This window comes from Tupaia chinensis, unplaced genomic scaffold (assembly GCF_000334495.1).
Source record: "Tupaia chinensis unplaced genomic scaffold, TupChi_1.0 Scaffold000144_1, whole genome shotgun sequence".
Taxonomy (NCBI): Eukaryota; Metazoa; Chordata; class Mammalia; order Scandentia; family Tupaiidae; genus Tupaia; species Tupaia belangeri.
In genome coordinates, this window is record NW_006159614.1 from 372,379 (window position 1) to 384,827 (window position 12,449).

Here is a 12,449-nt window from a genome sequence, read left to right on the forward strand (position 1 = left end):
CACCATCACCACCACCACCATCACCACCACCACCACCATCACCATCACCACCATCACCACCATCACCACCATCACCATCACCACCATCACCACCACCACCATCACCACCATCACCACCATCACCATCACCACCATTATCATTTCCATGGGCCACTGGGTAGCCCAAGGAGTCTCATAATCTTTTTGTAAGCAGGAGGGTTACTGTGACTGCAAGTGATAGAAACTGAAGAAAGGCTGGAAAGGAAGAGGGAGATGGAGACAGCGAGCAGGGAGAAGGTGGGCCAGGTGAGGGGAGGAGTGAGGGAGGAATAGTGTGAGCTGGTCGCTCATAGTCAGTTCCTCAGGGTTCACATACATTGGCTCAGCGAGCTCTGCCCACGTTTTGTGTAGGCGTCTTTACCCCCTTCCATAGCTGAGGAGAAGGTGTTTGGCCGGACCAGTTTCTTCTGCACAGCCGGTATGGGGCAGGGCATGGGTCCGACGCAGCTCTCCTGCATATTTGAAGCTTTAGTATCCCAAGACGAGACTGGAGAATTGCCTTCTTCCTAAAGTCGCTAAGGGCCCACTCTTCTTTGCGCTCCGTAAGTTTGATTAAAGCTGTCGGCTGTGTTTACCTCACTTATCTACATGCTTATTCTATTTTTGAGAGGTTTTGTACATATGCAAACGTGCCCAGCATAATTTTCAAACCACCAGGCCTGAGACTCAAACTGTGGTCAGCCGTGTCCGAATCCAGAGCCTTAACTACTAGGTCACCCACTGGCTGCTTACTTAAATCCCCGTTTCCCCTGCACTATGGTAGAAGTCAGGGCTGGACACACCACCCAGCAGGAACAGAGCAGAGACTGAGGCTATCGAAAGGGCGGAATAGATTTTAAAATTGTCTTAAAGGAAATGACCCTCCCTCCCCAGTAATGAAGTAAATAAGGTTTAGGGAGAGGGAGAAGTTGGACAGGAGTAGGGTGTGGGGCAGGTGCACAACCAGACAGACCGACAGGTAAGTCAAACGGTAACTAAATGCTGCCCCTGGGTGTGGGCTTCCCTAGATCAGAGACGAAAACCCCAGGCGTGAGGAGGAGCAGGTAGGTGGAGTGGGCAAGTACTCTCAGGAGGGCCGGGGATCCCAGCTGCCTTTAGACCTTGGACTGCTATAAAGCTAAGCCCGTGCGCCAACCTCTGCAGTGTACTCCAGGGAGAAAGACTAGTACCAGTTAAACCGTGGCAAGGCTTGGGGGTGCCAGGCCTGTAAGGGACATTGCACGAGTGTCACACGCGTGCGGGCTCTGGGCCTACGTTCGGGACTTCACAAGCGAGTGCGGGAGGGAGGAGCACCCGCGAGGGCGCCCTTTGGCAAGGCTTGTGCATCGAAATCTCGTCTTCCCTGCCCCATCTTGGCTCCTCCCTCAGCCCCTATTAACGCCCCTCTCGCGCGTCCCCGCCCTGGTCTGTGGGGCGGTAGGCGTTTAGCAGGTTCCGCGCTGCCCGCTTGGCTGGTCCAGACTGGGGAGGGAGGCCGTTGGTCCACTGGGGCGGGCGAGAATCTGGTTTTGCAGATCCAATGCCTCTTCACCTGTCCACCGAGGCATCCGTGAGCGTTTTCCTGCGGATGGAGCTGGTAGTGAAACGTCTTACCACGCTCACGGCGAGTTTCTCCCAAGGCCCACCCACTTTCTGTAAGGAACAGAAATCCTGGCCCTTCACAACTTCCTAAGGGAGCCTAGGGCTCCTCTGGGGGAGACAACCAGGATCACGATTTGCCGAATAGGACACAGGACTGTTCAGTGAACTAGGAAACATCGGCCGCAGGCCGGCAGGTGGCGCTGGTTGGGGCGCTAGACGTCCCCACGGCCAGTCCCGGTTCCCATCCCGGGCCGCTTGCGCTGTCTCTCTCTGGTCAAGTCGAAGAAAAATAATAAATTTAAAAAAATCTTAAAACAATAAAAAAATAAAACTCATGTACAAAAATACACATTTTGAAAGACTGGAGGAAATATGCCAACTATCCAGAGGTCAAGTGTAGACCGTGGGACCAGAGACAGCTTTGATCTTACCGCTAAACTGTCTCCGCGTTTCTACAGTCAGCGTGAACGAATTCTGAACATGGTTCTGTGGAAACGGTCGAGAATTCCTTAGTGGTGCTGTATTCCGCCAGTTTTACGAAACATCCTACGTGTGTTTGGAAAGAACATGCAAGTTTTGTTTTAAGATGCAAATTTCTATCTTTATCTGCCTTCTATATAATGTTTAAAATATTCTAAAATCCTTTACTTTTGTTTGCTTGTTTTACTGGTTTTTAAGAGAGAATTAAAATCTCCCACCAGCTTATAAGCTTCATTTTTCCTAGCTCTGTTAATTTCTGCTTGGGATAGTACCAGGATAAATGATTAGATGCATAACGTTCACAGGTGTTATTTATTGAAAATGGTCTCTAGGCAGTCTAAGACACAATAAGTTTTTGCTTTAAATTCTACCTTGTCTGATAATAAGATTGTACGATTTTAGTTTTATTGTTAGTATTTGTTTCCATTAAAAATAAACTATGTGTATGCATATATTCCATTCTTCTATTTCAAGTGTTAGTTTTTCTAGAAGTTTCTGTACTTATTCCATGAGAGAGAGCATCCCCAAAGAGGTCTTGACATCATGCTCAATCCCCAAGGTCAGCTGGGGTTCGTGGGTGTGTGGGTGCCTGTGTTTTCAGCCAGACTCCAGGCTGGAACCGGCAGCCTTCCTGTGAAAGTCTGCCTCACAGAGCCTCATGTTTTACCACGGGCATGGATGCATGCCTGGTGAGTTTTTCATGCTGCCAGGTCTGGGACTCGAACTGCACAGTGGGCCATGTGGGATCCAGCCGTCTTAATCTTCATGCCACCAAGCATAACTCTTACGAACAGTTTGTAATGAGATTTGAAAAATCAGTCTGTAGTTCATTCAGTTAGTCTCTTTTTGTATCTACTGAGGTTACTGGTATGTTTAGAATAGTTTTGGTCATCTTATTCTGAGGTCCAAAAATATTAATGGAAAATTCCAGAACAAAACAATTCATAGGTTTAAATTAGGAGCCGTTCTGAGCTACACGATGGACTCTCACGGGCATCCCGCTCGGTCATAACCTGCTGTGAATCATCCCTCTGTCACACGTCCATACTGGATGTTGGTCACTTATAGCCTTCTTACGTCAAAAAAGGGGGTATGATGGGTAAGATGCTGGACTCCCACATGTTGACCGTGGTTCAAGTCCCGGACCTGGTGCTTTAAAAGTCATGTAGGGCACGTGTGCGTGCATGCCCAAAATCTCAGGAGGAATATGGAGAAGGGATTATGATATGGCCATCCCTCTGGGGGTGATTTCTCACTCTCCCTTTCATTGTCTCTCTGGTGAGCACATATGCTCTATGTCCAAGAAAAACCTTGGGGAAAAAAGTACCTACAGGGCTTGGTACCATCTGTGATTTTGAGGTGTACCCTCCATGGATAAGAGGCACCACAGGACTTAATAAAAAGCAGTGGCCATCTGCCTACGGGCCCTCCCACAGCCTAGCGAGCATATTAAACAAACTCAGGTATTTCCATGTTTACTTCACCTCGTATCTCTGTAATATGTTTATGTTGCTGTTTCTTGATATTTTTTTTTTCCAGTTTGGATGTTATCTATTGATTTCTCACTATAGAAGTTAAAGATTTACTGGGGCTGGCAGGTGGCGTAGTGGTTATGGCTCTGGATCCCTGCAGGGCCGACTGTGGTTTGTGCCCCACACCTGGCGGCTTGCTTTTCCACTTTCCCTCCTCTCTCTCTGTCTCTCTCTGGTCAAATTAAAAATAACAATCATAACAAATGAATAAAATTAAATAAAGTAATTCTAAAAAAAAAAGAAGTTAGAGATTTACTTTTTTTAAAGGTCATCTCCCTCCAAGATCTAGGCAAACATACTGCCTGTTCTCCTCTGAGTAACTTGAGGTACTGTCATGCAGTTGTTGCTGTTTAGGACAGTAGAAACTGTTTGCTGGGAACCACTTAGTTGTTTAGGGCAGTAGAAACTGTAACTGTTCGCTGGGAACCACTTAGTTGTTTAGGACAGTAGAAACTGTGTAACTATTGGCTGGGAACCACTTAGTTGTTTAGGACAGTAGAAACTGTGTAACTATTGGCTGGGACCCACTTAGTTGTTTAGGACAGTAGAAACTGTGTAACTGTTCCCTGAGAACCACTTAGTTGTTTAGGATAGTAGAGACAGAACCCCTTAGTTGTTTAGGACAGTAGAAACTGTGTAACTATTCGCTGCAGAACCTGTTCTTTCACACAGACTGTTCCCTGGCCCCTGGCCTCTGGGTGTTCTGGGAAGGACATCACACTGAACTGATGGAAAATCTCCCCCAACTCTCTTGCTCTCTGCTTTCAGCACCTCTCAGCCTGGAGCTATTACACTATTTCTTGTTCCTTTCATTCATTTGCTTTATTTATTTTTAAAATTTTACTTTTTTTTTTTTTTTTTGGTAGGGTTTCAGGAAGAAGCAGAATTAAATGCTTGTTTTTAACACTATCTTTAACTAGGGGAGCCAACTTGTTTTTGGAAACACAAAAAAGGAATATTATTCTGACATTTTTACACTCAGCATTTAGTTAAACTTAACAGCATTTTTAAACAATTCTTTTTGCAGGGCATGGCTTCTTTATCCTGTTAATTCCTTCTAGGTTTGTTTTTAAAAGTTAATAGTTCTTTTGGTAAGGGACTATTGGTAGTCAATTTGTAAGTGTTTGAATGTATAAAAATCCCTAATTTTCTCTGCTTTATAAATGATTTTTTCCCCTGAGTTCAGAAATTTCATTTCCTAATTATGTTCCTCAGCATATGAAAGATCTTACCTCATTGTCTTCCAGCATTTATTTTTGCTAATGAGAACTCTTTTTTTTAGAGTTCTTGCCATTTCGTTTTTTTGCAGCCTGCCTTCTCTCTGTTGATGTTGGAATTTTCTTTGTCTTTGTAGAATGCAGGCTTCCCAAATATCCCCAGGAGCTGGGCTTACTGGGCTTCCTTACAGAAGGAAAATGCAGAATCCGTGGGGAGTGCTCTGGGAAGGAGCCACAAGTCTGATTTGTGGGTATTTTGCAGTTTGGTTGAAGGCAGTCTTTCAGGGCAGGAGCTTGGTTAGAGCTGGGGAATTGTCATGATGTCATAGCTCAGGATTTGTGTAAACAGCAAGGTTAGGATTGGGAGCTGAGTTTGAGCAGTCTGGGATGTAGACTGTATGTCGATGCTTTTTAAAGTTGCTCGGCCTGTTAAGTTCCTATGATGAATAATAAACGTAATTGCCCCTTTAACCTTCTTTGACAAGAGTCTCCTGGGAGGCACGGGTGGGCTAATGAAGATGATGGCTGGTGAGAGGTCACAGTAGTGTGGACAGAGCTGCGTGGGGGGCAGGGGTTTTGGTTTTCCCTGTCCTTGCCCCGGTATTTTCATCCCCAGCTGAAGCACCCACCCTCAGAGCTGGCGTGTGGGCAGTCGGATCTTCTCTGCTACTCAGGGTAACACCACCTCGTGCCACGTTTTGGAGAATGCTGGTTCAACCCCACAGGCACAGGTTTCCCTGCTTTCTGTTGGACGGCTATTTGTTGAACTATGTGATGTGCCATTGTTGCACCTCAGCGTTTAGATCTGGAGGGCTTTCACCGGAACATGGCAACACAGACAGCTGATATTAAGGGGACAATTGCACTCGCAGTTTGCAGTCGGGGCCAAGTGTGCGCAAATTCACTCAAGATCAAAGGTCACAACCCTCATCTGAAGGTCCCGCAACATCAAATTTGGTGTTATTAGATGAATTATCTCATTTTCTCATTTTCTTGTTAGATCTTTTTCATAATATTAAATAGTGCATGGGGGACCAGCAGTTAGCGTAATGGCTATGTCGCTGGACTCCCACATAGTCGACTGCAGTTTGTGTCCCGGACCTGGTGGCTTAAAACTCGCGCCGGGTGCGTGTGTGTGCGTGCCCAAGATCCTGAGAGGAGAATGGAGAAGGGACTGTGGCATGGCCATCCCCCCTGGGGGACACCCCGGTGATGCCCAGGTGACGCCTGCGGATGCTGGCTCAGCGTGCTGGTCTCTACCGCGATCTGACTTCTTGTGAGGATCCAGTGAGGAAGAAGTATGGAAACCGTGATGGCGGCCGCTGGCTCCCAAGCCCTCGGGGACGCTCTATTCTCCGTGTGACCGCTCTGTGAGGGCGTGGGCCCAGCCCTGCCAGGACCACGGCGGCGTTCGCTGTCTGCTCCTTTACTTGTTTATTTTTTAATTGTGTGCGTGCGTGCGCGCGCGGTCCGAGTTTTTCTTCTTTATTTAAGTCGGCCCCAGAGCACGAGCAGTAACAGGGACGGTTGGAGGCATCCAGGGCGACCGGGCTTTCTGAACCGAGCGTCGGGACGCGCGCTGCCCAAAGCAAGAGTGCGGAAAGGGCGTGGGGACTGGGCGCTGGAGCCTGGGGCTCGAACCCGCGCCCACTGGCGGGCGGTCAGCAAGGGGAAGCGCCGCGGCGCCGCGGTCGGGGGTGGGGGTGGTGGCGGACTCCGGAGTTGAGCCCCGCAGCCGCTGGGGGCCGCTCGGGCGCTTCACAGCAGCGGCTCCGCAGCGGACGTCTCGGGCTCGCCTAGGGCGGGACGGTCCCCAAGGGTTCAGAGCCACTGTCCCCGTAGGAGGGGTGGAATCATGACGAAGGGGTCTCCTTTGAGAACAAAGCTGTGGTTGCTGGAAGGCCGGTGGGCAGTCGGTGGGCGGCGCCCCGCGACCTGAACTTGGCAGGTTCCCGGAGAGCCAGGATGGGGGCACGCTCGCTGGCTCGGGGAGACCGGCAGCACCTGGAGGGCGGTGAGCGCCCCTGGCTTTCCTTTCCCGGAGTGGGACTGACAGAGGAAGGAAGAGTCTGTTTTCTTCTAAAAGCTTTTTTTCCAATGACAAGCATCTCTACTGCAGGAGAAATGCAAAAAATTGCAGAGAATGCATTTCTTCTATGTCCACAATCTAAAGAGAACGTCTGATTATCTGATCTGATCTGATGAAATGTATTTTCAGGTTTTTGTTTATTTTGTTTTTGCTATAGGGCGTGTGGGCTTTCCAGGGAGAGACAGAGACAGAGTGAGATATATGTATATAGATATATGGAGAGAGAGAGAGCCAAAGAAAGTGAGAATCCCCCCAGCCCCCCATGGTCATGCTGCAACCCCTTCTCCTTCATTCTCCTCTTGGGATTTTGGGGCACACACGCACACGGTGTGGTTTCCAAACCGCCAAGTCCAGGACTTGAACCACGCAGCTTACCATGTGGGATCCAGCTCCTTAACCTCCACACCACCTGTAAGCTCTTTCTGTTTTATACCCCTCCCCGGGCTTCACCCTCACAGGCTCTCTCCCCAGAAAGCGTCCTTGTGCTACTACTACCTGCGTCCTGGGCTCCCCTCACACGCTGCGTGTTCTGAGGACTGTTTCCGCACCTTCTCCTTCACTCAGGCTCATTCCCCTCCCTCACATACTCTCGGCAGTCGGCACAGGCGTCTACACTGCGCGGCAGCAAGCACAGCCACCGAGATCTGGCAAATGCCAATGCGGAATAACGGGCGTCCGTGTAATGGTCTCCGCACCATCTGCTCCCCCGCAGTCTCGGGCGCCTGAGGGGGACCCGTCTTAGTGGTCCCGGCACCTCGAGGGTCCAGTAGGTGTTTGTAAAATTAATTGATGCATTCCTGGAATAAAGTGATTCTAAAAATGTATCTATTGCTCTACGGTTAAATCCTATTTACGTCAACATTTCTAAAATGAAAAAAAAATGCGGTAGAAAATGAGTGCCTTGTCAGTTCTTAATCATAGGACAAATAGACATTTAGGTCCCTGGTGCATTTGAGTGGAAAGAGAGTTTCCCTTAGAAGTGTGTGTGTGTGTGTGTGTGTGTGTGTGCTTCATTGCGTACTCATTTATTTCTCCTGAGGGAGAGGCTTCACTCCACCATTCACCCCACCTCAGCCAGCCTGGGTCACCGCCATGCATGTGTACTCAGGGGTGCAGGGATGTTCTGGGAAGCGAACCCTGGACCTTTCCCATGTGGACCCACCTGTCTTACCACTGTGCTATTGTCTGGCCCCTAGGATTGCTGTAAGGGAAGGGTAAGACACGTATGGCACGAGAGGTCTGTGTAAAGCTCGCCACATGGGAGAAAACCCAAACGAAGCCCTGTGCTTAGTCCTCTCCGTCTTCCCTTCCTTCCTCTTTGCTCAACTCCTCTTTTCTTCCCTCTCCCCGTCCCAGGCGGACACCATATTAATGGAAGAAAGAACTCTGGGTGCAAGAATGAGAGTGTGAGCTGCAGTCCTGCCACTAACGGTGCTTGTAACTTTCGAAAATTGGGCAAGCTCTTTCTGCTTTATTCCTTGAGTTACACTTCGTCTGTCCCCAGCTCGGAATGCAGTGCGAGGCACAGGGTATCAGCAGCACTTCCTCCCTTAGGGAAGCTGTATCGGGCCCCTGTGGTTCCAGCAGGATCTGTACAGGATCTGGTGGTGGAGAGGGCCTCCGAGTTCCAGGGTGAGGCTGCAGCTGCTGACACGGATGGGCAGCACCAGCTCCCAGCCATCTGCTCGGCCAGCACTTGATTGGCTGGACATAGAAAGGAATGAAAACCAATCAAGAAAGATGACCTTTAGTGGAATTAAGCAATTTGCAGGCAGCTGCAGAGATCCTGAGACCAGCACTAGCAAGCAGATTTGCCTGGCTTTTATGTTGGACTCACATCAAACTCGTTAATGTCAATAAGAAAGAAATCGAGCTTGTCTCTGTTGTGAGCCTAATGAAGCTTTTGCTGGTTGCACTAAATTTCTGCCTTTGATTTTTCTCTCTGCCTTTTTCTGTTTCCCTTTATTCAGTGTCTCTCTTGGCATTGGTTCCATCATCCTTTTGAATGTTAAACAAAGAAAGGGAGAGAGAGAAGAGGAAAAGTTTAAAAGCTAAGAAAAACTTTAAAGTGAGTGGTTAGCCTTTCCCCAAGGTTCTGTGTATAGTCTTTCTAATGTGAATCTGGGAAACGCCACTGCAGACTGCTGGGTGGAATGGTGAAGATGTGTGCGGTTACAGGACAGGCTGGGATTCATCGAGAGTTGATTCCTCCTCTCCCGGCTGGACCACGACACAGAGTGGAATATGTGAAAGATTGCTGAGTTAGGCCTCTAACCCAGTGGTCTCCAGCTTTTTTGGCACCAACGATCAGTTTCATGAAAGACCATTTTTTCCATGGATGGGTGGGGTGCTGCTGGTCATGTCAGGGTGACTCAAGCCCATTACATTTATTGTGTACTTTACTCCTCTTGTTATTACATTGCAATATGTCATTGAATAGTTACACAACTCACCATAATGCAGTATTTGCAGCTGCTTCCCAGCACTAGCATCATGGCCTCAACTCTGCCTCAGATCATCAGGCATTAGAGTCTCATAAGGAGTGCATATCCTAGGTCACAGTAGGGTTTGTACATCTATGAGAAGGCACAGTTCACAGTAGGGTTTGTGCTCCTATAAGAATCTAATGCTGCCATTGATCTGGCAGGAGGTGGAGCTCTGGAAGTACTGTGAGCAATGGGGAGTGGCTGTAAATACAGATGAAGCTTCATTCACTCACCCACCACTCATCTCCTGCTGTGTGGCCCAGTACTGGTCCATGGCCTGTGGGTTGAGAACCTCTGCTTTAACTGACTGCTAAGCAGTGGCCAGGTCGTAGGGCATGAAACCTATTTCAAATGGAATTCAGTAAAAAGGAGACTTAATGGGCACACCAATCAGAAAAATCCAGGGTAGATCTGGCATTAAGTGTTGTCAGAAATCAATTTCCCTCGACCTCCTGGTTTTCTTTGTCAGCTTCACCTTCAGGCTTCATGTGGGGGTTTCTAGAAAGTGCAAGGTAATACCTGCCTAAATCCAAGTTTGACAGGAAAAAAAGAGTATATTTTTCTTATAGTTCCTGCATAAATTGCCAGGTCTGGGACTTGAACTACAGTTGGACACGTGGAGTCCAGTGCCTTAGCCACCATGCCACCTGCTGGCCTCCTTAATACACTTTTTAATGTACAACAGAGTATGGCTAACTATAGGCACAATATTGAAGCAGATCTCTAGAATTTCATTTTGCTTAACTGAGTCTATTGATTAGCAATACTCCATAGCCCTCATCCCAGATGCTAGCAACCACCATTTCACTCCGTTTCTAGGTATTTGATTATTTTAGATATCTCACAGAAGTGGAGCCATGCTGTATTTGTCATTCTGTGATCAATCTATTTAACTTAGCATAATTGTCCACAAGGTGTATCTATGTTGTTGTGTAATGCAGAATTTCTTTCTTTCTTTTTTAAAGACAGTGTAATATTCCATTGTATGTATTTACTACATTTTCTTTATCTATTTACCTATTGATGGGGACATTTAGGTTGTTTCTACATCTCAGTTATTGTGAATACTGCATTAACGAACTTAGGAATGCTAATATCATTTTCAGATTCTGATTTCAATGCTTTTGAATATATACCGAGAAGTAGGATTGTTGAATCATATGGTAGTTTCACATTTAATCCCTGCAATGTTTTTCACAAAGGCAGCACTGTTTTGCATTCTCACCAACAGTGCATAAGGGTTTCAATTCTCCACATCCTCACCAACATTTCTTGTCTATTTTTTGGGGGGGGAGAGGCCAGAGAGTGTGTTCACTCACTGGAGGCAGACGCAGAGAAGAAAAGTGAGAAATTATTCCTTGAGGGGATGACCATGCTACAATTCCTTCTCCTCCACTCTTCTCTCAGGATTTTGGGCACATATGCACATACGCCCTGGGTAATTTTCGAGCTGCTATATCTGAGCTTGAACTGTGGTCACTCATGCGGAAGTCCAACAGTCTAACCACCACACAATCTGGTGGGCCTTTTGGCCCCCTTTTAATTGGATTATTAGTTTTTTCCCCCTAGTAAGTTGTAGGAATTTAAAAATATATTTTAGAAATTATTATTATTTTTAGAGATTTCTGCTATAGGGTGTGTGTGCTTCTTAGAAAGACAGACAGAGACAGAGAGACAGAAAGCAAGAAATCACCCCCCTGGGGAGGATGGCCACACCATAATCCCTTGTCTTCCATTCTCCTCTCAGGATCTTGGGCACACATGCACACGCGCCCAGTGTGAGTTTAAGCCACTGGGTCTGGGACTCGAAATGTGGTTTACTACATGGGAGTCCAACAGTGTAGCCATTACACCATCTGCTGTTCCCCCAGAAATTATGTTATATATATATATAGATTTATATGATTTGCAAACTTGTTTCTCCCATTCCATAGGTTGCCTTTTCACTATGTTGATTGCTTCCTTTGGTATGCAGAAGATTTTTAGCTGATATGGTTCTCTTAGTCTATTTTTTGCTTTTGCTGCCTGTGCGTTTGATGTCATACTATACAATCATTGCCAAGACCAATGTTACAAACCTTTCTTTTTATGTTTTCTTTTGGTAATTTTATAGTTTCAGGCTTTATGTTTAAAAAAATTATAATAATAATTATTGGGAAAAGCATGGAAAAGATATTGAATGATAAAGCGGGGAGATTGATATCTCTGTATTGACTGACATGCATGGCATTCCCTTTTGAAAAAGCAATGGAAGTCAATGTAAAGTTATATGTAATCTAGTGTAATAGAAAGAAGATTATGATGATAAAAAAAAAAGAAGGAAACAGATTGAGAGACTAATTTAAAGCAGAATCAGCTAAAGGAACCGCGCCGCCTACAGGAGAGCCCCGCCTGCGGCTGACGCCCGCGCTGGCCTCTGACCCGTGAAGCCCGGCGCTGATAAAGCTCAGTGCGTATCCGCACCCGACGGGGGCACTGCTGCCAGTGGCAACTCGACGGCTAAGGCGGTGTCGGGAGGCCCGGCGCAGGTAAGCAGCCCTGCTGTCTCTCCGAGGAGGGAAGGTCTCCGTGTTTGCGGTGGGTAAGCTGTGGGCTGCCAGGGCCTCTCACGCCCGCGGGGGCCAGTCCGAGACGAGTGACCAGAGCACCCGCGAGAAGGCGCTGCACTCGCGTGGTGGCGGGTGGGCCAGAGGCATTAGGTGGGGGGTCCCAGCCTCACTGAGTAGCACAAAAAGATGCTCTGACGGCCAGGTTCTGGGTGTGGAGAGCAGGAGGGAGGGAGCTACCTCTCCGAACGGCCGACAGGATGCCAAAGGCTGGTTTTGCCGGTGCCACGCATTTTCTGAAATCCGGCTCCAGGCTCCTTCGCTCAGTTGCTGTGTGTACGTTGCCGGGCCCAAGAGGGTCTGTATTTAATGCAGAATTTTTTGTGTCTAGATTTCTTCTTCTTCTTCTTTTTTCTTTATTTCTATTTCTTTCTCTCTCTCTCTCTCTTTTTTTTTTTTTTTTTTAGTAAAAAAAACAC